The 26,182-nt window shown below is 35.2% G+C and overlaps 1 pseudogene; it reads right to left on the reverse strand.

Annotated features, from left to right (window-relative positions):
* The window catches only part of LOC113120190 (protocadherin-15-like), a 95,726-nt pseudogene that overhangs the window by 23,560 nt on the left and 45,984 nt on the right, over positions 1-26,182 (reverse strand).

Genomic DNA, 26,182 nt, shown 5'->3' on the forward strand with positions numbered 1-26,182 from the left:
AGCACAAATGAGATTTGGGAGAAAAAAAGTGCCAATCTATCGAAAAATAAAAATCTATTGCAGCTACTCAGAGTAATGAATCAAACAGGCTATTCCTATCACATTTTTAACATGCTTTTAGTCATTTTTGCTTTATTTTTTTTAATCTTGACAGCTCCTCCAATTTAATTACATCGAAAAACAATCAACATAAACAACATTTTTAGAATAACATGAGTGTGAGTAAATTATGACAGAGTTTCACACGTACGTTCAACATGTACTCAGAACACAGAATGACCTGTAAAATCAGAAACTGTGCCTTGGAAATTGTATTCAGGATTACATTTTTGGGTGTGTTTGTGTCGAGACCATAATTTACACAATTCCTTTGTTGAATCAGCTGCTAAAACAATCAATGTAGATAGTAAATAAACATTGATCTCTACATGTGCAATTCAACAACCAATATCTGTGATCATCCACGCTGAACCGGCCATTATCATTTGTAGACCAATAGGATTTCTGTGAATCACCAGGCTCATCCTACAGTGAGCTCACACGTGTGTGTGTGTGTGTGTGGGGGGGGAGTGGTGGATGAGGATGGACAGACAAGATCCTGTTAACATTACAGTCACACACAGCAGAAGAAGCAGGCTGCTGTGCTGCTTGCTCATGTGTGTGTGTGTGTGTGTGTGTAGAATTATATTCCTCCTCAGTTGACCTCTACAAAAGCGATATTGAACGTGTCCTCTGAAGCCTGCGAAACAGCCGTATAAAACACTTCAGTAACTGGGATTCTCTTTTCTTTCGGCCTCACAAACCTTCTGCCAGCCACACAGCATTCAAGGCAAAGTCTTTAAATTTTAACATCCCTTTTTAATGACTCTTCAACTGTCTTTGCTGTTTCTTCAACAGAAAAAAAATCCTTTGTAAGACAAATCAGTGTAAGAGGGTTTTATTTCAGCGGTCACCTCACAAAACCTCTCCACATTTTTACTAGTGACATTACTGATAATATTAATCAAGAGAAGAGAAGAGAAGAGAAGAGAAGAGAAGAGAAGAGAAGAGAAGAGAAGAGAAGAGAAGAGAAGAGAAGAGAAGAGAAGAGAAGAGAAGAGAAGAGATGTAGTCAGTAAGAAAGCCATATCACATGAGATTTGAAGATAGCTGATAGATTTAGAAGAGACAAGTTGAGATGAGATGAGATGAAGGAAAATGAGGCAAGGTAAAATAAATAGAGGAGATAAGGTGAAAAGAGAAGAGACCAAATTAAACTAGATGAGAAAGATGATTATTGACACAAAGAAACAATTAAAGGTGAGATGAGATGAGACATGATATGATGAGATGTGATGAGGCAAGATGAGATGAGAGGAGATATGAAGATGAGATGAGACAATATAAGATGAGATGTGATGAGGCAAGATGAGATGAGAGGAGATATGAAGATGAGATGAGACAATATAAGATGAGATGTGATGAGGCAAGATGAGATGAGACAAGATACAAAGATAAGGAGATGTGATGAGACCAGATGAGATGAGAGGAGATATGAAGATGAGATGAGACATGATATGATGAGATGTGATGAGGCAAGATGAGATGAGACAAGATACAAAGATAAGGAGATGTGATGAGACCAGATGAGATGAGAGGAGATATGAAGATGAGATGAGACATGATATGATGAGATGTGATGAGGCAAGATGAGATGAGACAAGATACAAAGATAAGGAGATGTGATGAGACCAGATGAGATGAGAGGAGATATGAAGATGAGATGAGACAAGATAAGATGAGATGTGATGAGGCAACATGAGATAAGACAAGATATAAAGATGAGGAGATGAGATGAAACGGAAAAAAATAAACACTTAAGGAGGCTCATTCAGCGGTCTCCGTGCCAGAAAACAGTCAACAAAGTCAAATGATCTCAAACATATGACAAACTCTCTTCATTTTATCAAATGATCATAATCAAATCTATTCATTTTATAATCCTGCTACTAACATTTTATTCAGACTAAAACCCCATTAATTCAAGTGAGGAAGCATTGTGTGTGTGTGTGTGTGTGTGGCTTTTGCACATCCTGTCATGCCGGTGACTGCGTGTATCCAATAGATGCATTTTGCAGCATTATGGTTAATGATTAATCAATTAACTGATTTTTTATTTAAACGATAATCGATCATGCAAATAATCGATATTTTTCAGCCCTAGATGAGATGAGATGAAATATGAAATGAGGCAAGATAAGATGAGATGTATGCGCTGACACCCTCTTGGTTAGTGCACCATCATATAGTTCAACTGTGTTCGGGGCCCGAGTTCGATTCCCATTTTAAAGTTCATCACTCCCAAACCTCCACCCAATGCATTCCCTCCTGCTCTCTACTGTCCTGTCCAGTAAAAAAGGCATACATCACCCCAAAAAAGATGAGATGAGACAAGATGAGATGAGCTACGAAGATGAGATGAGATGAGACGAGATGACAAGGCAATTTAAAAAGACAAGAAGAGGAAACCAAATGAGAACTAACACAATAAAAACTCTTTAAAAACTCAAGAGAAGTGACACAACATATGAAATATGACATGTAGCGAGAAGAGGAGGAGAAGAGAAGAGAAGAGAAGAGAAGAGAAGAGAAGAGAAGAGAAGAGAAGAGAAGAGAAGAGAAGAGAAGAGAAGAGACCAGATGAAGTGATAATGATGCAGTGATACGAGATGTGAAGAGAACCGACGAGATGAGACATAATGAGAAGATAAATGATAAGAAAGACATGGAAAGAAAAGATTAGACCAGACCCGATGAAATTAGACTAGGCAAGGCACAGCAGACCATGATGAGATGGAGCATGCAGAGAACAGACTAGATGAGGTGAGACAAAAAAGAAAATACAAAAAAACTAAAGAACAGATTAAGTGAAAATAGAAAAATGAGAAAAAAATTACCAGAGATGTATATAACACTAGCTCTCTGCTCTGATAACTCTCTTTTTTTTACTACAGACAACAATCATAAGTCACTAATAAACCAACTGCATGTTATCATAAAACAAAGCCTTTCAAATTCTCACACATTATTACCCAGAAACAATCACACTCTAAGCTTGTTTATGCATTTGTCTTGTCTTCAATCCTCCAATGAGGGATTCTCATGCAGAGAGATGCACAGATGTACATACTGTATAGACCATATGCCATATATGTACTACACATTTCTGTCCCTAAAATGATAATGTTGCTATTCAAGATGTGCAAACAAATAGAATTCTGAATTGCAATACAAGATCTGTTCATTCTTAACTGAGGAATTTTATTTATTAATGAAAACTTACGTTTGTGAAATGTTGAAGACCTGCTGCGGGTCACCGCTCCGTATCCGGTAGACGATGGGATCCAGCTCTCGGTCTGTAGCCTGTGAAAATACATCATTTCACACTCAGTTTACACTAGTAGTTCAGACAAGTACCAGCTGGTGAAACAAAATCAATGTAACATGAAATCAATTGCAGCATAACAATACACTTAAATGAAAAGGCCAAATCTGTTTGAAGGACATGATGAACAACTGTAGAATCAGTGACATTTTATAACACATCTAAATGTATAACCCTACGCTTTTTTCCAGGATACCTGCTGATATTGATTATGCTGTTTTCTGAGTTTGACAGCAAAATTTGTCAGTGCAGTTGAGTTGTAAAATCATAAAATATTTTCGAATAAATGTATAATTATAAAAATAATTTCATATTATCTTATTAAAAAAGAAATGACTGTTTACATGTGGCCATGTTCAGAACGGCTATCTACACACTCCACTTCAGCAGTATCTTTATGTGCATTCAGTACTATGCTAATTTTTTTTTTTTTTTTTTTGCATGCACAGAATACCCAGATGACCTACCACATTTATCAAAATGTGCAGTATACAAAAGGGCATACTGCGTGGGATACTGTATCCCACAATGCAATGCATTCAACCTGACCTTCTATTTCCAGTGTATCTGCCAACATCTTTTTTTTTTGTAATTTGATCAGACTTCAAAGGCTTAAGACCAGGCTTCCAACACATATTGACCCATGAATTTTTCAAGACTTTTTCAGTCATTCATGATTACTGGATAAGAATTGTATTCAAACCATTTAATAGATTGTACGCACAAATAAAAATTAAAAGTCAATTTAGAACAATAATAATGATTTAAAAATGAAGAAATGATGACTAAAATATTAAAATAGATTATATAAAATATTATTGTTATTAAATAAATTGTTATATTATATTATATTATATTATATTATATTATATTATATTATATTATATTATATTATTTTATATTATATTATATTTATTATTATTATTATTTTATTATTATTATTATTACCATTATATTACTTAAATAATTATTATTAAATGTATAATTAAATTAGACATTTCCATTTCCAGAACTGAGAATTTTAAAATTTCCAGATATTTTTATGTTTTGCATGACCATGTTGAAATACTGTTTAAAAAGTTGGAAGTTTAGAGTATGCTGTATTGTATTCAGTAAACTGTAGGTTAATATTCCATTCCAAGTGAAATCTGTGTGTGTACCTGCAGATTCAGCAGTATGGCTCCTATCCTCATGGCCTCGCTGATCTCCAGGTTGTAGGTCTGTAGGGGGAATCGTGGTGGACTCTGATTGTTGGGTGGCAGAACCTCTATGTAGACTGTAGTTATGGAGCTCCTATACACAGAATGATAAAGAAAATAAAAGACCAAAGACAAAAGCAAAGACTCAGAGATGTAACTGATGTAATGAAGTCACACTGACCTCCTCTCTGTGTCAGGAGCGTTGTCTGACGCTCTGACGGTCAGCGTGTAGGAACGGCCGACAGTCAGTCTGACCCCTGGTGCTAAGGTGATTCGTCCTGTGCGGTTGTTGATGATGAAATCACCTTGATCTCCAGCCAGGATGGCGTATGTGATGAGGCCGTTTAAACCAGCGTCAGCGTCCTGAGCCGTCAACTGACAGAACAAACAGAGCCAGTATTATTTGATGCCACATTCATTTGTTTCATACTGATCTTCATTACTCTTCCAAAAAGTGCTATGGTAATTTACTCGGAATTAAATATATATAGAGGTTTTTAATCTTTTTGTTAACTTGAGAGAGAATGCACACACAAACAGCAGTTTCAAATCAACAAATACAAATAATGAATTAAAAATAAATATTAATATAAAATATATTAAATAAACTTTATATAATAAAATATATTAAAATATCAACATTATATATGCATAAATATATATTTATAGAATTGTATTAGTCTGTTTTGACTCACAATTTGATCAGAATTAAATTAAGATTAGGGATCTCATTCAAATGAGATCTACTGTACACTTTATTGAATAACATTGTACTTCTATAATGCATGGCTTAAAAACCATATGGTGGCACCATGGTACCATACTTTTTTCATAATATTTAAATGCCTTTTTCTCCCAATATTTACAGATGAGGTCTCAGTTCTACTCGCTGAACTTTTACTTTCTTTAAACTCAACACTCATTACTTTAAATCAGCCATAAGAGAAAATCCATCCATCCATCCTTATTAAAATGCAGATTAGACCCTCTGCATTAATGAGGTGTAAAAGCAGCATAATATGATTATTCAGGATAAATTCTCAAACACAAAGATACAGATCAAAGACTAAACACTTCTGATTAGGTTCAAATGCGCGCGTTTAGATGTAAACACTTAACTTCGAACGTTATCGTCTTTAAAAGCACCGGGGCAATAAATACACCCTAAGGGTAATTAATTCAAAGTCCTGCTAATAAGAAAGCGCCACCTCCATCCACGGCTCTCATTATTGAGAAAACTCTCTAGAAGCACTGATCCGTACCGCCGTGCCTTTAGCTGCTTGGAGTGCTGAGGTAAGGAAAAATAATTCTCAACCACACACACTCACTCGAGGGCAGCAAATATGGCTTATAAAACACATCCAAGTGGCCCGGCTGACCTAGCTGTGACCTGTGACCTCATTCCAGCAGGATCAGAGCGGCTTGTTATTTCAAGAGAAACTACAGGCCTTTATGTGACTGATTTTCCGTTGAATCGTGACCCAGCCGTGACAGAATGAGACAAATACAGGCAGAGCAGAACATGAGCAGAGTGCCAAAATAAAGCTGAGAGAATCGTTACTGAGAGAGAGTGAATATGCCATAGCCTGAGGGACAGAAAAGCACACATTATGTTCACTTTATATCATTTTGTCCCACTTTTTGTCAGCCCACCATGTCTACACAAGCCACTTTCACAATGCAAATGAAAATAGCATGTCATTTGCCTTCTGAGAGCTTAATGCTAGTCTATACAAACAGTTTGGTTATTTACAGAAGTGTCAACTGTGTTTTATGACCGAATACACAATCTTAGAATTGCAGAATAAGCTGCATTATGTTTATAGATCAAGCTAATAAAGTTGTTGAACTGATCTTCAATGTACTGATGTACCTAGATGTATTTGTCATTCACAAAATGTTGCAAATGGAAGAGACAGAATGAGAGCGACAGATGGACAGGTCACCAGAACAAATCAGTGTTGGGAAAGCTACTTTGAAACTGAATAATTTAAAGCAATTTAATTATAGAAAAGCTACTTACTTAAAAAAGCTTGGCTGGAGCTAAAAACATAGTTAGCTACATAACAAGCTGAAAAGCTAAATAAAGTCAAACTATTAACTGGGGAATACTATATTCACGGATGTATACCTTCAGCTTACACTAATATACAACTGATAAAACTAAAATTAAAAAAGACAATTATGTGGAAAGATACTGATGGAGAGCAGCACTTAAATCATGAAATATTTCACAATAAAAATATGCAAAGACCGAATTAATCTTTTTCCCCATGCTACTTTTTTGTTGTTGTCGAAAAAGTAGTTTGTTACTGGAAATGCTGCATTGTTGAAAGCACTGGGACAGCTGAAACATGCAGTTAAATTAGACACTTTCGACCATTTTAGAAGCAAGCTATTTCTCAACATTGGAACACAACAACTGAAAAGTAAACGTAACAATATATACAAATTATTCACAAGACACCCTGGGGAGCAAAATGATATTTAGGCATTTGAATGGAGTTCAGTAAGTCTGGTTAAAGATGTAAACAGATCACAGTATGACTCACTGCAGTTCATTAGCTGCGGTTCATATGATCTGGTTCCTCTTTAAAAAGTTGCTTTATTGCCTGCTCTCTTTGTGTTCATTTAGCTGAATGACTGTTTGCTTCACTTTTCAATGCATTTTTCACATATTTCATCAGAATTATTATTCTTTTTTAAATATCCCACAAGCTGTTGAGTCACATTCAGTAATTTGACTAGAATCTTCAGTTATTAATGAAACAAACATAGTGCCGAGTTCATTTCACACTCCAAATCACATTTAGAGTTCTCAACAAACACTCCGCTATGAATAAATGATTCATAAAAGGCTCTTGGTGAGTAAAGTGAGTGTTTCTGAGCTTTAGTGCTGTGTCCTCACCTGCAGGACGGTCTGTCCGGGCAGCATGTTAGTGAAGATCTCCACACTGTAGGACACCTGACTGAAAGTGGGTGTGTTGTCATTCGCATCGATGACCAGGATGTCCACCGTCACCGGTCTGCTCTGCTGAACGCCATCAGATGCCACCAGCTTTGGGGGGGGGGGGGGGGGGGGGGGATAATAAATAATAAATAAAGAATTTCAAAAGCATTACACAACACGATTATTTTTGAACATCTATCTATCTATCTATCTATCTATCTATCTATCTATCTATCTATCTATCTGCACTACCAAATTGATTAAATCACATGTAAAAATGTAAATATACTTTTATATATATATATATATATATATATATATATATATATATATATATATATATATATATATATTTATTTTTTATTTTGTATGTGATTAACTGACAGCATTAATATATACAAAACTAAATCTATATATAACAACTTATAAATTATTAAAATGTGTGTTTGTGTCATATATAACTACTATTAAATTTTTGTTTTCAATATAAAATATTACATAATTAATATAATTACATTAAGTATAATTTTACTTTATACAGTAACTTCAGGATTTATTCGTATATTTTTTTTTGCAGTTTTACTGGAAATCTAGATTTTTGTTTCTTCGTATTAATTTAGAATAGTTCTGCTGTTTTGATTTGATTCGATCTGCATCTGACGTATAGCACAGCATGTGGGCACTTCATACAACAAATTCTCAGTATTATAGGACAGCTTACAAATGTTATCGGCTAAAACTGCCACAGCAAACATTTGTCCAAAGTCTCCCACTGCACTCCTTTCAAAGGCACTCAAAGTGCTGAGCTAGCAGCTGTAGGTTACTCTGTTGTTCCTCGCTTGCATTTCCATGAGCTTTTCCCCCAGAGAATCATGGCAGTAAATGTGGATCAAAGCCCAGCGGTTTCTCAGTTTGAGCAGGAGAGGAGAGCTTTGCATACGTAAACACTGCATTGGAGAACAGCTCCAGGCCAGTGGAATCTCAAGAGTGGTTTGGTCTATATCCAAGTGGACTTTCATTAGCCCTAGGCAGGCTGAACGCTCGAGTGTGCCGTTATTAGACACTCGCTGTTACTGACCACTTGCTGGGTTTGACCTTAAGGAGTGTTGGAAGCTGATTCTTGGAGATCTTTCAGCTGCTTGGTGTCTACTATAGTATAGCTGAAATATGCATTTTCAGTTCAGGCAGAGGGAGGACTTTTCTTTTGGAATAGCAAAATTATGAAATTCATTTTTAAATACAAATTAAAATGAAAAATAATGCTTATGCCATCTATTTCCACTGATATGATCAATAAAAACACACTATAACGGAATGTTTAAACAAGGTTTAAATAATAATAAAGACAAAAAAAGGATGTTGATGATGTTGATAATATAGTAATAATAACAACGACAACAAAAACATCATTATTATCATCACTATCATCAACTACAACATTTTTTATTATTATTTATTAAATGGCTTCTGTGGTGAATCCATGCATTCTTGTAAGAAAAATATACATATTTCAAACGTAATAAACAATTTATTTTTCTTTTTTTTTTTGACGGATGACGTAAGACGTTGGTGTTGCATGATTAGTGACGAATGTGGAGAAAAAAAAAATAATAATAAAAAAACCACCGATCATGAATTAGACGTAAAAACTGAGAATTTGCAAATAAAATTGTCGGAGGATTTCAATATAAGCCAAGAAGATTTCCTTTGCTAAAGTAAAGAAACTTGACTTCCTTTGCTCCTATAAACAAACAAATACGTGCTGTTATATCCGCTGGAACGGTTTCTGCATTTGACAGATAACGGAAGTAAGAGAAAAGTCTTTATTATGTTTGAAACATGGATATTTTTCTATTTTTCACTTATCATTTTTGGGTTAACCATCCCCTTAACATGTCTATATTGTTATTATTAATTTATTTCAGTTAGTTTTAGCTATTTTAGTACATAAAGTTAAATGAAAAGGACAAATGCTGCCTTCTCAACTAGCCAAAGTATTTTTATTGTTATTAATTTCATTATTATTATATTTTTATGATTTTAGTTTTAGTTAACTGTTGTAACCCTGGTATGTTCAGCTCTACTGTAAGCTCTTCAGCTGTCTATCTGTCCCACAATGCCTTTGAAAACGATGTGAGAGTATTTCAGACTACTAGTCTCAAAGCTGCACATATTCAATCAAACACAGTCAAAAGGCATATTAAGGTACAGCAATAAAAAGAGAAATTGAAGAGACAGAACAAAGTGCAAGTCCAAGACAGCATGAAAGAGTGTCATCGGATCTCATAGTGATCAAAAACTTCACTTTTTACCTTACAATAACTTCCACCACAAAACACATCTCAGCATCTGCCTGAGAAAATTGCAGCCCTGTTTCTGTCATTTAAAGAGCATTTTTATCCAGTCTCCCCTCCGTGTGCCTGGCCGTAATGGATTTTGAATAGGCAATGAAAGTACCAAATTGAATAAACAAAAAAGCAAGGCTAAAAAACATGTGCTCAGAAAAACCCACATATTAGAAACTCCCAAAGGAAGTAGCTCAGGAGACTTCAAGGAAGTCTAGCTTGTGTTTCATTTAAGATCTCTTCTGAAACTCAAGAGGAGAAACATGTGAGATTACTGACAAGCAGGAGACTTAAGCATCAGTGTCCATTTGCTCTCCATTTAATGTCTTTGTTGTTGAGAAGAAACGACTGAGACATTAAAGAGATCTAAGTTTTGTTTTGTGGTTGCAGCTGGTTGTTCTGAGAGAGATAGGGAGGATCAGAGGATGAGGGGAAAAGGTGTTTTTCAGTTAAAGAGAGGCAGGAGAATTGTGATGGGAATTCAAACTTTGGCCTGTCAGAGGATCAACTGTCCAGCTGAACCCCTGAGACAGGCCGCGTGTGAATGATGTGACTGCTCAGAGCCAAAAAGAACACACTGCATGAGCAATTCCCCCTCACTCCAAAACCAGACTCAGTTCAGCCAGGTTTTGTCACCTTTTACTTCAGTTTTTTGGAGCTCAAGAGCCCTTGGTCATCATTCAGTTTCAGTTTATGGAGGACACCTGCTTGATCATTCTGCTAAACATCTTCTTTTGCATTCCATACTCTTCTTCAGTGGCATCTACAGGTCCATGAAGAACCTTTAAAAAGCATGGAACCTTTCCATTACACAGAATGTTCTTTAAATTGGAAAAATGTTCCTTAGATTATAAATTGTTAAAATGTTCTTCACTCTAAGAAGAAATGGCTCTCATTAGAGATGTTCACTGAAAGGGAACAGATAAAAAAAAAAAAAAATCATATTGGTTTTTGACAAAATGAGATGAGTAAATGATAACAGAATTAGACTTTTGGGTGAAATTTAGCATTAAAATCAGACTGCAGGGATGTGGACTTTGATAATGTTGGTCTCCCTCCAGGACTAATAACTCCACAGCTAATTTCCTGTCATGTTCTTGTTGCAGTCTGTTTGTTCTTTATAAAAGAAAACATATTGAATGTGATTGGGCCTCTGTTTTGTGCTGATAAGCAGACTATTGTTAAGCCTTTCTAAAGGATTAATGCTGATTATCAGATCCTAAATCATCGCAATCTCGCTGTCAGCAGGGGCGTGTCCAAGTGAAGGCAATGTGAATGACCCTCCCAAAATTCTAAAGCATGACTGGCAAAAGCCAGAGGCCTATGTCATAATCCTGCTTTAAATGGCTACACATTTAAGTTTTGAGTTTAGTTAGAGCAAACTCTGGCTTTTCAGGTTCAAGAAGAAATATCAGAGTTGCCAGGTTTTCACAATGAAACCCCATTCCAATTGCTTATTAAAAACTAGCCTAACTAGTTTCGAGGGGGTCCCTCTGTAAAAATCATGTTCTGGGGCTAAAACACACTTTTATATATATATACCGGACCGTTTTGGTACAGTGCTTTCGGTACGGTGCACGTGTGTAGCGAATGACGGAATACAATATTTTGTGCGTGGATTATAAGTACATTTTCGTGTTTCCAAACGAACATATTAAGTGGCGGAAGTCTCCGCGTTCAGCGCAAATCCGTTCTTCGTACGTCACTTATAACATCCGAGATCTCAGCTGCGTGGCGTGTCTGTTTTTAATTCGGCTCCATGTTAACAGGTTAGAGCTTGCAGACTGCCTAAGTGAGACGAGCCGAAAACGCGTGCATGCTAGAAATAGAACCGACACCTATTTTTCACGCGACACGCAAGCGTGTTTGAAGCGTTTCCAGGCAAAATAGAATAGGAAAATATGTTTATATGTCATTTTGTACACAAATACATATTAATTCATGACACTTTGATGCTTGAAAGTCTATAGGTTGACATAAATTCAGATATAAATGTAATTTAAAAAATAAATTAATAATTATCGATTTTCAAATATTGCACCTGTCAAACTTAGTCTACTTTGCAGTCAATACTGTTGACGGTGTCCTTTATCAGTAGGCTTTATATTTATGCTCAACATGAAGTATAGATATTGATGTCATGAAGACAAGAGCCTGGTCTGTCAGCAGTCTACCTGTCACCTACAGCAGCAGGCACGGCACGCTTCTGGTGAAGCAGGCCTACAAGCTGGGATTGGTAATGCTGCACTGTAATCATAGTTATTTATTTATATTTTTCATTATATTTTATTATATGATATTGGTTTGAGACTGAGAATATTTTATTATGTGGAGAACTTTGCAGCAGTATTTTATTTCTTATTCTTTTTTTATTTTATATATATTTTATTGAAAAGTATTTTTTTTAAATGTATAGTAATAAACAACTTGCAGTTTAATGTTTGCATTTCTTTCCCTTACTGTACCGAAAATGAACCGAACCGTGAATTTAAAACCGAGGTATGTACCGAACCGTGATTTTTGCGTACCGTTGCATCCCTTATATATATATACACCATTACCCTGACATAACATTTTTCAATTATTCAGACTTCATCTTGCCTAATGTACTTCATCCCAAACTTAAACGGAAACCCCCAATTGAAAGTCATCTCGACACGTCACTACAGTGAACAATCCATGAAAAAGACACCATCTCTCAGATTAAACAATGATCAAAACACTGTGCTCAAATGCTCCTCCTGTGATCCAGCTGTTTTTTTAACTGCTCCTTGGAGATGAGAGATTCTGGAAAGATCAGAGACACTTGAGCCCAAATCTCAGATCAATAGATCCGATCGATGGACAGAGTCCTGAAGAGACACTTCACATACTGAACAAACAGCATCGTTTCAGTCGCTTTGTTTTGTTCATCACAGCAAACTGTTGTCATGCTGAGACTTGATGTTTGAGACAGAAATATTCATCTTAAAGTAAGAACATTCCCTGTTGATAATAAATGAGATGCTCCTCATGCCAAGAGGAGTCCCACAGGGCATATCGTGACTCACACAGGGTCTCAGAAGTGTAGTAAATAATCTCAAGAGGACAGAAGACTGAAGACACTGAAGCGACCAGTCATTCATTTTCAATGAGAAAAGAGACACGAGTGACAGGGACTCCAGATAAACGCAGTGTGTATTCCAGAGAGTTCAAATAGTGTCTTTATTTAATAGTTACAACAGATTTTTTTGGCGGCACAAATTTAATGCAGAAATGTTTTAATTATATGAATGATTTTTAATCATTAGAATAATTTTACTAGTGTTTGCTAATCGCATTTTTATACATTTACAGATTGGGAATATTTAAACTTTGACATTTTTGTTGACATATCAAAGTAAAATCTCAATAAAATGCATATATTATACATATTAAAATGCATTTAAACATATATTTTATACTTAAAAAATCAAATTTTCATTCATTGTATATAGCATTAATATCTTTAATTTAGGTTGATTTAAATATTAATTACTGACCTTTTCTCTCTAATATAGATAAAAAATGACATAATATGCATTTCAATACATAAAATGTCCTTAAATAATTTAATCATACTAAAAAAGGGCTTAATTCTTAATATATATATATATATATATATATATATATATATATATATATATATATATATATATATATATATATATATATATATATATATATATTAAAAACTTTTTTTTTTTGGCATGACATGCAAGTGATTCAAAAGGAGGTTTTCAAACAAGCCAATGTGAATGCACATTATGTTTGTGTGTCACATACCGTTAAGGTGTAGTTGGTCTGTATCTCTCGGTCCACTGGTTTCAGTAGAGTAATGTAGCGTGTGATGCCAGTAGATGTGATGGAGAAGATGGAGGTGTAGTCATTCAGAGTGATCTTCAACTGAGGATCTTTAGTCTTCACAAAACAAACAGAGTTGAGAGGTCAAATGCAGAATTACTACACATTAACATGAGCATGACACACCGTCCAAACAAACCTCATGCAGTCACGCATTCCTCATGTTGCATAACACGCAAGAAAGAGTCACTCGACCACCTCATTTACTCTGACATGCAAGAGCATCTACAGAAATACAACAGCTTCTTTGAAAATCCAGAGAAAGTCAAAATCGAATGGATAAATCCAAAGAGAAAAATGAAGTGCATGCACATTTTAACAACAGAAGTGAAATTGTATTTTTTATACGATTAATGACATGTTTGGTATATTTACATATGTATAAGCCATGATAACATTGGGTTACAATTTACAGTCTCTCTTTTCAAGGAAAACCGAAAAATATAACCGTTAACTCTTTTTGAATACGCATTTTTGTGCAATCGATTGCTGTTTAGAATGAGAGAATCTGCCACACAAACAATGGCTCAGAACTGTGACAAATAATAGCCTACTGGCTAAAAAAAGACAAACTATTCAATATATCATGTCGCAACTCATGTATTAATAGGAAACACAACAAAGGAGGATAGAAAACTGCATTTGTTGAACCAGTATATTATAAATACAAAAGAAAAGAAAAGATAAGAAAAGAAAAGAGGGCACACATCACTCTGGTACCTACTGGTGTGGCCCCTGGCAGCAGCTACAAAATAAAACATATGGAGAGACTGAAACCATCTGTGATTTTATGCATCTTTGCATTCCCAAGACAGGAGTGAAGCAACAATTAAAAATTGTCCTGGAACATTTCATGAGAACATCTCACCTCTTCTATGTCATTGTCCAGTGCGATGATGCCCAGCGGGGCCGTGAGGTTGGCAACCCCTGAGATGGTGGTGCCAACCGAGGCAGACTCACTGATGAAGCCTTGGTACGAGGAACGCTGGAAATATGGCGCCTGGTTGTTCTCATCCAGAATTTCAATCTGCAGGTCAGCGTATGCAGGAAGAGGGTGACCGTTATCCTGCTCGGCCTGTTCACAAACAAACAAACTGTTCAAATTCTCTAAAAAGAAAAGCGTAAGGTTGCCCTAAACTTGACAGTTGCTTGACACTCTTTAATTATGTATACAAAATATTCTTTATAATTTCTATAAAACTTTATATACATTTTATTAAAATAAAATAAAAAAATTCAGTGTAGTTAAACTAGTGTAAAGAAATCATAGTAATGTCTCAAGCCAATCAAGTAAAAAGTTTTTTTTCTTCTATTAAATTCAAATTAATCAAAGGATTTGAATTCATCTTCACTCATACATTAATTAAAGTCCAGCAGTTAAAATTCATGGACCCAAAACGGCACAAATTGGTCTTTGTTTATTAAAGAGGAGTATGTGGATACATCTCTCTGAATATTTTATTTTAATTTCAATTATGAACTCTGTCTATCACTGATTTCATTAAGGAGCCATGAAAGACTGCAGCTCAGTAACTCGATAGCACACTTCACACAATTGAAACACGCACACATACGCACATCTGACAATGTTGACAGCGGCAATGTTTCGTTTGTTATTTGGTCTCAAATTTCAGCAAGCTTGAAGCAAACTGAGAATAGCGTATCGTTCTTTGTTATTATAAACAACGGAATCATAACAGCAAACCCAGTCTTGCATCGTTTCACAGAGGAAACATTTAAATTACCCCTGCTGTTACACTGTTGTTCCTCCCAAATCTATGACAGAGCAGAATAATTTCATATCAGCGATCGCTTTCTTTTTTCAGTATCTCTCTCTTGCTCTTTCTCTTCCAGCTCAACTCAATTAGAAGATACAGCATGTTTAATGTAACTGAATATACAAAGCTCTATTCTAAAAGCTAGAGAACTGCTTGCCTGCTTGTCTACCACCTACAAAGGCAGCATCCTAACTGAAACGGGATCTCAAGTGATGCTCTACATAGGCAGAAACTGTGTGGCATATAACGCTCTTTACACAAAGCTAATGGGAAACCGGAATGATTGATTCATTTTAGTGCTAAACTAATGATGTGGTAAGAAGCAAACAAACAGTATTTTTCATTCAAAAACCTGGGTAAAATAGTATATTAATTAGACACGACTACACTACTGTTCAAAAGATGGTTATTGGAAAGATGTTTTTAAAAAAGTCTCACCAGCACTCCATTTATTTGGCAAAAATACAGTAAATTGCAAAATATTTTCACCATTTAATACAAATGTCTTACATTTTAATATATTTTAAGATGTAATTTATTCCTGTGATGCAAATTTTCAGCAGCCATTACTTCAGGCTTCAGTGTCATGTGATCTTTCAGAAAAACTATTTTGCTGCTTAATATTGTTGTGGAAACCATGATGCATTTTTAAAAATAAAGATTTTTTTCTTTTTTTAATAAAAATCATTTGAAACATTATAAATGTTGATATTTTCACTTCTGATCAACTGAATGTATTCTTGCTGAATAAAAGTGCTCAAACTTTTGAACAGTATGTATGTTTTCTCTCTCTCTATATATATATATAGCATTGAATAAAGTACAATTATGGAGCATTTCACTTTCTCTTCTTTTTTGTAAGTTCATCACGATTGCAGTGTGAAACCACATTCTCTATAAAATGACATTTTATATAGATATATATTTATCTATATAAAATGTGATGCTGCCTTGCGATAATTTTTTATATTATTAATGCTTTGTCCCTTTTTTATGGCATCTTTTGCATCAAGAAAGCAACTACAGAGCCTTTAAATTATTTCCTAAATAGACAGCTCTCTAGGTTTTTAAACAAAACCAAAGTGAAAGTGTGTACATACAGACTGTGTTCAATTTCAGATACTACTGCTGCAAAATGAAGAAAATATTTCCAGAAATATACTGCAGTTAACACCGGGTGTTCTTTTGCATTGAACCATTGAACCAGTACTATTGTAAAAATGATGAAACTCTTATTGACGCTTAAATGTAAGAGCCTCTGGGTGTGAGATGAACCTCTCTTATCTGTAGAAGATAACCTGATGATGATATAATGACCTTAATAACGAGATTGAAGCGCTGGTACAGCTCTCTGTCCACAGGCTTCAGCAGCCGCAGCTCAGCCGTGCTCCTGTTGAGCGAGAAGAATTCTGGGTACGTGGCAGGTTGACCTGAAACGCAGTACAGAGAGACACGAAACTTGTGTTATTATATGAGTCATGCTATTATTTATACTAAGCTATTGGATAAAAAAAATTCTGCTGTAAACCCTAAAAATAACCGAGTTTCTCTTTTAAATGTATGGAAATATTGGTTAAGAGTACAGTTGTGTATATATGCGTCTATTTTTCAACACTTGCAAAATGTGTGAATTAAAGTACCTACCAACTAGTATGAAGTACATGATTCCCGGTCTGTCTGAGGGTGGCTGGATGTTTCTGTCCTGGTCGATGGCTCGAATGGGAGGTGTCACATTCAAAGGGTTCAGCTTGCTCTGGAAAAAAAAGAAGAAGACAAGAATAACTGACTAAGGGGGCAAACAAGATTAGAGTTGGCTAAATTAATTCAATATAAATAATATTTGTTTCACCCTAGTCTGGATGCTTTTTAATGCTATTCCGCATCAACACATGACTCTCATTCTTATAGCACGCGTTCAACTCACCATGAGTAACAATGTGCAACACATCTGTTACAGTATGTTAATGTTAGTTTAGCTGTTCGTTGTTAGTTCCTGTTAACTCAAGCCCTTTAAATTATACTACTACTTTACTTCTCCAAATTTCAGGAGAAACATTCGAAACAAAGCCTATACATAAATAAAACACTTTGAGATCTCCATTAAGTCTCAAACTATGAAAGAGCCTCCAGTGAGGGATGTTTTCCTCTGGGTTAAAAGCAAAGCTCTTGGGACACTTGATTGTTTTAATCTGTGCTCTACAGATGAGTGTGCTTTTCGTGCAGACAAATATGGCCTCTGACAGATATGATAATAAGAGGCATCTCCTTTGGGATGAGTGCTTCATTAAAATGGCAGCGTAAATACAGACTTTCCATGTTAAATATGTGAGCACAGTAAATCAGAATTCTTGACCACCTGAGACGTTTAAAACTACCCATAATCCCCCCTCCAGCAAGCATTAGGCCGATTAATCTGTGCCTAGAGACAGGAAAAAGACTCTCGAACCATATCCCAGCTCTAATTGTTAAATATGTGACCTCATTAATTACCACTATTCCTGCCAAAGGAAATGAGAGAGAATCTATGTTGGGAAAGGAACACTAGCGTAATGCTTACTGCATATTGCACAGTACACACAGTATTGTTTTAAAAATAGTATCTGAAACCATACGCATTATGCATTTATAAAAGATGTGTTTACAATAACTTATTAAAATACTACTCTTAAAATCCCTGCAGTAAAATGTGAAGCATGTGGATTTTCAGTTCTGTATAAGAAGCCTCAATTCAATTTAACATGCAAGGTAATGTGACTACAATGTAGCATACAATTTTAAAATAGTTTCATAATGCACCCACCCAGAACTTCAACTATTTAAAATAGTAGCATGCTATATTGTTGTCACATGACCCTGTTATCATTATGTTAAATTTAGTTAATGATATGAGTTATCATCTCAAACAAATAAAGATAACTAAAGTTTGCGGTCAGTAAGATTATTATTATTATAGTAGTTAATACTTTTATTCAGTAAGGACACTAAATTTGTCAGAAGTGACAGTAATGTTAGGAGTATTTATAATCTTGCAAAATATTTATATTTCAAATGCTGTTATTTAGAACTTTCCATTCATCAAAGATACATTTTTAATATTAAAATGCAAAACACTTATTTTAAATTGTAATAATATTTCACATTTTTTGTTTGTACTGCTATTTTTTATCAAATAAATGCAGCCTTGATGATACTTTGAAGACTTTTTTATTTGTTTTTTCAAAATCCAATTTAACTTAACTTGGATTTATTTGATTAGATTTTTTCTGTATTTTATGTTTGCACAGATGAAATGTCCATATAGATTAGTCATAGTATAAGCCTACTGCAGAAATAGTAGTATGCTACTCCAAACACAGCCACTGTAAAATGTGTTTGTGTGTGTGTGGAGGGGTCCCCCAATTTCTGAAATGGATTTCCTCACACACTAATCCTTTATAATTTGTGAGATAATCAGAGAACAGCAAGAAAAGCGAAAATAGATTGTCTCTGTGAAAACACATGAATTGCAGCTAGCAGAATGCAAAAAGGAAAGTAAAAACAGCTCGAAATGAAGCAAATCTGCAGCACATTTATTCAGTGCAGAAATTGGCAGCCATCTGCAGTGGAAAACATTTTTAGCATAAATTACGGCAGTCCCCCCTGAGCAAAGATCAGCCGTGGCTGTATGTCTGGACTCTCTGTTTTTTCTACATGTTGTTTGGTTCAATACAGATCCATCTCCTAAGAGGTCTGCCCACCGCAGCTCACCTCTACTGGGGTCTGATATCATCAAAGCTTCACATCTTGGCTTTGATGGGTGATGAACCCTGTGGTTTTCCTGAGGGTCTCTAATCCCTGTCCCTGATCTCACTCAATCTGTACCAGATTCTCAGCCTTCCTGCCCCTGCCCTATGAGTCTCCTCTTTAGCCAAGCACAGGTCAGTAGAGCAACGTATGTGATGGGAATTATGAAAGGACTGACATTTAACCGGTGAAGGGTCAACAAAACGCCAACAACACAATGAAACAAATTCTGAGCTTTACTCTTTTCTTGTGCTTGTCCATACAACATCCAGTGAAGACATCAAAATGTCTTGCAAGCAACCAAAATTTCACTATTGGATCCTTTAAATAAAAATAAAAAAAGTAAATGCTCATGTAACTGCTGAACTGTATTTTTTCATACACCATTCATATACCATTTATAATTTTACTTTATACCATTAGCAAGCATTATTTTATCCATCAAGGATGCATTAAATGGATAAAAGGTGACAGTTATATATATATATATATATATATATATATATATATATATATATATATATATATATATATATAAATATATATATTACATACCCCAAACTTTTGAATGATAGCAAACAGTCAGTGAGTGGTCCTTGCTGTGCGAGGCTGAATTATTAATGCACATACAGTGCATAGTTTATTTCTTTCTTTAATGTTCAAGGCACAATCTTGTGCACAAACCTTGTTCTCAAGCACTCAAGAAAGCTCTGAGAAAGCATCTATCCTGGGCTGCCCTCTGCATAGCTTCAGATCACCCTGTTCTGCTCATTGGGTCACAGGTGAAGTGTTTCGGTCAAGTTGAGACAACTTCCTGCCTTTGTACCTAGCTATACCATACGGTGCATACAGAATCATGACTGTAGCTTGTGGCAAGGAACAGGCTCTGAGTCATCCATACTTGAAAATCCAGGTATAATCTCAAAATGGCAGTTGGTTTTATATGGTTTATTGTTTCTAAATAGCCAACTGGGACCAGCTAGAAACCACAAACATCATATGGTTCTAGACCCACTTACAGCTACCTGGTTTGGACCTGTTTTTCCAGTAGGAGATCCAGGGAATATTCAACATTTAAAGTCCTCTGAAGTTCTCTGCAAATTCTTACCGGGTCGGTGAGCTCAGGAATAGCCACACGGTATGTGATGGGGTTACAGTCCTGTGTGTTGTTGACCAGAACACATGGGAGGAACATAGGACCCAGATCATCTCCATCCGAGACATCCAGAGTTAGAGTAGTGGTTGCCGTGCGACGAGTTCCCGGATACGGAGCCCGGTCCTGGAAAAAAGCTGGCATGTTACCATAGATACAGACCTTTAGATACAATCACAGATCAGTATACAGAGAGACAACAATGATGAGAAAAGAAGAATGAGGGAAAAGAACAATAGTTAAATGTATTGTTAAATATTTAAACACAAAAGTCTTATTTTTTTATTTACATTTTGCTAGAACAAGCAAAAGGTGTTTTATAAAACTGTTAAATGAACATGCATAAAATGTTTTTTGCATATCATACTGTGAACTTGAGGCCATTTAGAAACGTTGTATTTTTCCACACAGAAAATTAAATACTATCAGATGTTAAAGATGAAATTTAATAGCAATGAATCCAGACCAACAGGTACAAAGAAATAATAATAATAATTGAATATAATGCTCCAAACTGTAATTATTGACTTAACAAATTCCAACAACCAAGATCTGCATAAAACGCGCATTATTAATATCAAAGCCAACTCTGCTGTTCTGTATTTTCTTCTTCGAAAAGATTTCAGAAAGAAATAGAAAACACAGTTACAAATCCATTCCCTCATTTTGAAATCCTGAAATGATTTTCTTCAAGGAGAACTGTTGCAGCCTTGATGTAAAGCATTTATTTGAGCCATTTGGCTCTAAGAAAACATGCTTATGTCCTCCATGGTCTGGACATCCTCATAGGGATGCTGTTCTAGACGGGTTTGGAGTTAGTTGATTATGCAGCTCATGTGAGGGTGGAGGGATGCATTTGGAAGTGAATCAGGACGACGGTTATTCAGTGACAGATATAGGGAGGTGCCTGGAATTTTAAAAAGTGCGTTGTGCAAACTGGCAACCTAACAGGCCCAGACCACTTGACCAAAAAGTCAAGGTTATTTTTTGCAATCTACAGGAAAGGTTACAGAGTAAGAAGTCATTTAGCATCATCTTTATCTTAAATGACCTACAGCTAATGACTCACTCTTTATATGGATCAGATTAGTAAGCTTTCAATTACTAGTACAAGTATATGCACATTGTAAGGGTTGGTTTGAACTTCATGCAATGATGTGCACTATAAACTAGTTAATAATTATGGTGATATACAATATATGAAAGACATCAAAAACAGTGTTTATGGTAAAACAATGGAAGTATAGCAATGGCTCCAGGTGTTGTTTCAAGGCAGGTGTACTTCTCAAACTTCTAAGTTTAATGCACAGTAATCATAAACACAAATTTATTCACCCTCAAAGTCAAATGCAAAAACTCACAACTGCAAACCTAAAAACTTTCAAACATACGGAGCCCCGCACATAACATGAAAAAAAAATAGTAGGCTAAATCATGTACACAATTTACTAATTCATTTCCTCAATGTACTAAAACGTGCACACGATTACTATTGCGTTTCCTCGATTTACTATTGCGTTCCCTCAATTTGCTAAATTGTGCGCACGATTTAGCAAATCGAGGGAACGAATTAGCAAATTGTGTGCACAATTTATAAATCGAGTTAACGAACTTCTTGCATGCCATGTGCGGGGCTCCGTACAAACATATACTTGCAAAAACAAATTTAAACACATAAACTCACAAATGCAACTTCAGTAACTCTCAACTGTAAACTTGCAAGTATGAATTCAAACTTATAAACTCACAAACATAAACCATTAAATGCAATCTCACAAACCGGAACTCAAAAAGCCTCTAACATAAACTTAACACTTGTAAACACTAAATTACCAACATGAATTTTAAATTAAAAAAACATCAACCCTCAAATTTTAAACAATAAACTCACCAACGTATATTAAAAAACTTTTAAACTCACAAGTACAAATTCAAACTTCAAAAACTCATGAACATAAACTCACAAATTTAGATCACTCACCAATGCAAGTTCAAAAACTCTAAAACCTAAAGTTGCAAGAACAAATTCAAACTCAAAAACCTTCAAATAAAAAAAAATAAAAAAAATTCAAACTCACAAAACTTGAACTGAACAAATTTCACATGTAAAATCAAAGGTATATGCGAGTTTGCATATGCAAGTTTATGGATTTAAATTTGAACTTGTGAGTTTTCATTTGGAGGTTTTGAATTTGTGGCATTGTGCTGTGTGATAAAACTGCACATTTTAGAGTGGCCTTTTATTGTGGCCAGTCTAAGGCACACCTGTGCAATAATCATGCTGTCCAATCAGCATCTTGGTATGCCACACCTGTGAGGTGGATGGATTATCTCTGCAAAGGAGAAGTGCTCACTAACACAGATTTAGACAGATTTGTGAACAATATTTGAGAGAAATATTCCTTTTGTGTACATAGAAAAAGTCTTATATCTCTGAGTTCAGCTCATGAAAAAATGGGATCAAAAGTGTTGCATTTATAATTTTGTTCAGTATATAAGCAGGCATTACATGGTAAGATTTTTTTTTTCTTCACCCTTCTCTCATGATGAACATTCATAATGTTTAAGCTTTGTGGCTACACATATTTATCTCAGCTTTAGGCCTTGCAACATTATTTTGTACTGTAAGAGCATTATTGCAATCACAGTTTATAAAGTTATATTCTGTGGTAAGCAACCACATGTCACTATAGCTGTTGTTATATTTACCCTGAAACACTCTTCTTAAGTGTATTAGGTGTAAAGGAACAACACAGTATGATAGTGAAGGATATTTTATGTGTTAATAATCTTACATTAGCCTGGACTATAATTAGATAGCGAGTTCTGTCCTCATAGTTCAGCCGCTCTGCCAAAACAATATTACCAGACAGCGTCCCAGAAACACGCACGGTCCTGTTTGACATCTGAGACAGAGAGACAGAGAAAGATTGCACTATTTTAAATAAAACATTGCAGTTTGAAAGTTCACTCATAAAGTCACTGCTTTAAATTAATCATTAATTACAATGAAGAACTTGAGTGTAACTGCAGAAGGTCTGTTTGATCTGATGAAGTACCGGGTCATTGGGGTTGTACTGAATGGCGTATTCGATCTGTCCATTCGGCCCGTCATCGATGTCCGTGGCTCCATTGTTTCCTGAGAAGCCGGTGAAGATGGTGGTACCGACAGGAGTGAGCTGAAGAGATATCATTAAAAAACACATGAAACAAACATCAGACACTGGCTATATGCTTGTGTAACAACACAGCAACTCTGACAGGCCTCAGATGTGACCCGTCTGACCCAGATAGAGTATATGTGTGTGTGTGTTCCTTCTGAATCCCCTTAGAAGACAGAAGAGGGAGAAAGAAAATACAAAGAAAAAGAAAACAAAGAGAAGACAACAAAAAGCCAAAGTCAAAACGGAAGGAGAGAGACAGCAAAACCTGCACATATGCCAGCACAAAAATACACACACTACTGATATTAAAATAACAGGTTAGGGTAAATCTACAACTGCGGTGACTTTTCCATATGGTTTATTTATTATTTTTGTAGAATTTTAAAAATACATTAATGATTTACCCATGGCTGGCATGTTCAGTTAAGTGGTGTTTCATATAATTAAAGATCATAAAAACCAATTACATCACAGACAGTACATTTACGAATAAATCAATTGTGGTTGAAGACATTACAAAGACAAAAAATGCTAGCATTAATCTTTTTTTTTTAGTTCAGAAACTTTTAAAAATGATTAATGGTAATGACTGTATTATTATTTTTTGTATTATTATTATTATTCCCAAAGCTGGATTAATCACTTCTGCTTGTATTATCTTGATTTGCAATTTAATTAGGAAAAGACGGTCTGCCAAATAAATAAATGAAAATGGCATAACAGCAGACAAATGTAAAAATTCTCTCTCTCTCTCTCTATCTATATATATATATTCATAAATTCAATGTATAGAAATTCTATATATATATATATATATATATATATATATAATATATATATATATATATATATATAATTTCAATTTGTCAAATGTATTTTACAACACATATTTAGCTATTTTTAGAACTTTTTATCAATAAAAATCTATTGTACAGTATATTTTTTAAATGTATATAGAGACTTTCAAAATTACAAGTGAAAATAGTGATAAAATAGTTATTTTACTAAAACCAAGTATTTTTCAGACTCTTTTCCGCATGAAACCAAAAGGATTTTTGGAAAACAATCTGACAATCTAGTGCTAATCTCATCTTGCTTGGAATTCTGAGCTCGATGTCAGCATCTCTTGAGGACTGAAATTCACACGTGAAACCTCTCTCTCCCACACATACAACACCAGTCTGCCTCTGGGGCTCCAAATCACCCAGAAAACCCATGAACCAAGTCACAGCCTTTTGGATCAAAAGCAACTCACATGATCACATCCGCCCTCAAATGCAAATACCACCTGATACTTTCCCCTTCCTGCCCCACACCCCCTTGACTTCATCACATAACTGTATTTCTCTCACACGTTTTGCATGTACAGGGGGAGAAAGGCAAGAAGAAAAGGATGACAGCATATTTGACTTCAAGGAGAGGAAAAAGATTGACAAGCATAAAGAAGCCAAGCTTTTACACACCTAACACGTACACGCTCACGGAACATATTCAAACGTATTTCAAATAAATGAAAGCCATTAAGTTTAAAAATAGTCCTCATATCTGCACTTGTGGAGAAGAGGGTCAAGTGTGTGTGTGTGTGTGTGTGTGTGCATAATATGCTAGAACAGCCGATGCCAAAAGGGGATGGTTTTAGATCTGAATAACTGATGGAGCACGCCAACAGACTATACAATGACTTCATATGTGTCAGCTTCACTCTCTGTCCTCCATTCAATCATGAGTGCAGTTTTCTTGGTGTATTTCTTATTAAAAGAGTGAGTGGGCTTTGTGTCAGTTTCTAACAACCACCAACATTTAGTTTAGTTAGAAGTTTATAACAGCACCCTTCAGAAATCATTCTAATATGCTGATTTGGTGCTTAAAAAAATATTTCTTAAAAACATTTTTATTAGGCAAGGCAAGTTTATTTATATAGCACATTTCATACAAAATGGTAATTCAAAATGCTTCACATAAAATAAAATAAATAATAATAATAATAATAATAATAATAATAATAATAATGAAATTACAACAATAAAACAAGGAATTTAAATACTTTGAAAAATTATTTAGAATGTATTTAAAAGGTTTAAAAGTGCCATATAATGCAAATAAATTGATTTTATAAGGTGTTTGAACACAGTTGTGTGGCCGTGGTGTGTGAAAACAACCAGCCTATAATGGTAAAAATCCACCAGCTCATTGTTTTATCATTGTTAAATAATACAATTATGTTTTATAATCCCAGTAATTCACTGTCTCTACTCTCGGTAAAAGTTTTCAATCGTGGATCGAATGACGTGGACGATGGTGAAACTCCTTATAGACGGTTTCATCGGGCGCACGCGCCTGGACCTAAGTTAACTTCCGTTCTGTGTTGTGTATATCGGTCTGGCTGCGGTGCCATCTACAAACGCAGTTAAAGTCAAGGTGATGAGTAGACTGAGGTTGGGCTCAGGTGGTTGTGCTGCGGGATGTGTTTCCCATACATTTATTTATTTTTGGAGACTCGCCAC

Source organism: Carassius auratus, chromosome 19, assembly GCF_003368295.1.
Source record: "Carassius auratus strain Wakin chromosome 19, ASM336829v1, whole genome shotgun sequence".
In the NCBI taxonomy this organism is placed as follows: Eukaryota; Metazoa; Chordata; class Actinopteri; order Cypriniformes; family Cyprinidae; genus Carassius; species Carassius auratus.